Below are 2,602 nucleotides of genomic sequence, written 5' to 3'. Positions count from 1 at the left end.
CGTCTCCCTGATGGCGTCGGTTACCTCTACCAGCGCTGTCTCCGTGCTTTAGTTCGCACGAAAGCCGGACTGGGAGTCATGCAGCAGTTTGTTGTTCTCAATAAAGGTGGTCAGAGTCTGCTGAACATGTTTCTTCAACACCTTCGCCAGAGCAGGGAGGAGGGAGATCGGTCTGTAGTTAGCCCATTGCAGGGGGTCAAGCAGAGGCTTCTTAATCAGCGGCAGAATGAGTGCGTGTTTCCATTGTCGTGGAACCACCCCTGAGCTCAATGATAGATTAAGCAGGGGGTTCAGCAAGCTGTTCAACGCTGAGGCCACCCTGCCCAAGCATTTCGCCGGACAAGCATCCAGGGGCGAGCCAGAATGCAGCCGGGATAACAGCTCAAGCGATGTCTCACAGGACAGCTGGGGAAAGACAGAGAGTAAGGGCCCAGATTCAGCCTGTGAGGGAGCTAAATAAGTCGACCTACCCCCTAAAGCAGCGTCAGCCGTTCGGGAATCCACAGATGGAAAAGTGTCCTGAATCTTTACGATTTTGGCTACAAAGAAGACGGCAAGCTGTTTGATCCATTCTTCCGTGTGTGAGTGGACAGGGGTACCTACAACAGGATTGACAAACTCCTTCACAATCCTAAAGAGTTCCCGACTCGTATTATCGGCTTTGTCAATTCTCTGCTCAAGAAAGTTCTTTTTAGCTGTGGCAATCTGTTTAAAGTAAGACTTTATCGCATCACGGTATTTCGTTTTTTCCACGGGATCATACTTGCGCCGCCAACGCCTTTCCAGCTGTTTGCAGTTTTGTCGCATAGTGCGTAGAGTGGAGGAGAACCAAGGAGCAGAATTAAGATGAGGAGCTGTTCTAGCAGACCTCAATGGTGCCAGCTCCTCGAATCTTGCCTGCATCCAATTCTGGACCATGATTAAGTCGGCCTCTAGAACCCCTGTCAATTGACACGGGAATTGGCCAAGAGCATCGGAGAGCATATCTGCTGTCACTAAGTGGAAGGCTCTAGATTGCCGGGACCCTTCCTTCAAAGCCCTTTGGCTAAGCCTAGATTCAAGCACTAAGGCAAAGTTTATCACATGATTGATGTCATCAGTGATGTGATCAGTAATGTCAAATGAGATGTCATCAGTGATGTCATTTAAGATGTTATCAGTGATGTCATTTGAGATGTCATCAGTGATGTCATTTGAGATGTCATCAGTGATGTCATCAGTGATGTCATTTGAGATGTCATCAGTGATGTCATCAGTGATTATTATTATTATTATTATTATTAATAATAATAATAATAATAATAATTTAATAATAATAACTATATATGGTCTATAACCTATGGTTTTTTCATTGAATTTTCAAGGTTTTGTAAATGCAAATTCCTAACTATATATGGTCTATAACCTATGGTTTTTTCAGTGAATATATATATATGTGTATATATATATATATATATACATATATATATATATATATATATATATATGTATATATATATATATATATATATATATATATATATACAAATATCCATGTGTGTGTGAGTGTGTGTAATAAACTTAGTTAAAATATTCAATTTTAAACTAACAAAACTACTGAAACTATAATATCTTAAGAAAGAAAGTGCACGAGTAACTGTAATTAGTGACCTAGAAAAACTTGCAGCTCCGCCATGCACAGTTTTTTCATCAATTATGTAATTTCAGTTGTTTCAGTGATGTAATAAAGGATGTCAAAGATCATCTCATGAGCAATATAATTTGTGGGGTAATTAGCAGTGCATGGCGAGGGTGCGTGCTACAGATACTTTAGGGCATGCGTAACAGTTATTTTAAATTTGTACGTGGTGAATTTGAGTAGTTTTTTTGTTGCAATATGTTAAACTGACGTTTTTACTTAACTATAACGTCCATTTAACCTTTGTTTTTTCAGTGCATACCTATGGATTTTTTTAATGCAAAGTAAGATATAATTACCAAACCTAACTGTGATGTCACTTTAACCTTTGCCTTTTCAGTGAATTTCAAGGTTGTTTTTTTTACCAACCCCATGCTGCGCAATGACAGGTTAGCCTCAGGCCAGGCCCTGTGTCCAACTCTTCTGGACCAGCCAAGCCAATGCTGTGCACAGTGTGAGTTTGGACGCCAGGCCTGGCCTGTGACCAAGCCCTGCTTCCAACCCCTCATGAACAGCCAACCCCCTACTGCCCCGGCCTTTGGCTATGTGCAGCATGGGTTTGGCAACCGACCTGCCCAGCGGACAACCCCCTATGGTGCCAAAGCTCCCCACTGCACAAAAGCCAGGCACAGCCGGTGGGATGGGGCTCAAGGCATGACACCCAAATCCCCAGGGGTGAGCAAGGCTGAATATGAGGAGTTTCATTCTACTGGCTTTGTCAACAGGCCGCAGCACCAAAATATAAAAAGCGGTCCTATTGGCTTTAAATAGGGTCACCATATCAACATATCTAAAGCACACTTATTTTCTTTTTCAAATACACTAATAATTCTACTCAAATGTACATTTAATTGTTTGAGAACGTCATGTATGGGTAGCCACGCTATAAAACTCCTAATAGATTGTATGATTGATTGAATAAAT

Source organism: Lissotriton helveticus, chromosome 3_1 (genome assembly GCF_964261635.1).
Source record: "Lissotriton helveticus chromosome 3_1, aLisHel1.1, whole genome shotgun sequence".
In the NCBI taxonomy this organism is placed as follows: domain Eukaryota; kingdom Metazoa; phylum Chordata; class Amphibia; order Caudata; family Salamandridae; genus Lissotriton; species Lissotriton helveticus.
The sequence above is the reverse complement of the archived record's forward strand: the minus strand, read 5'-3'. Positions refer to the sequence as shown.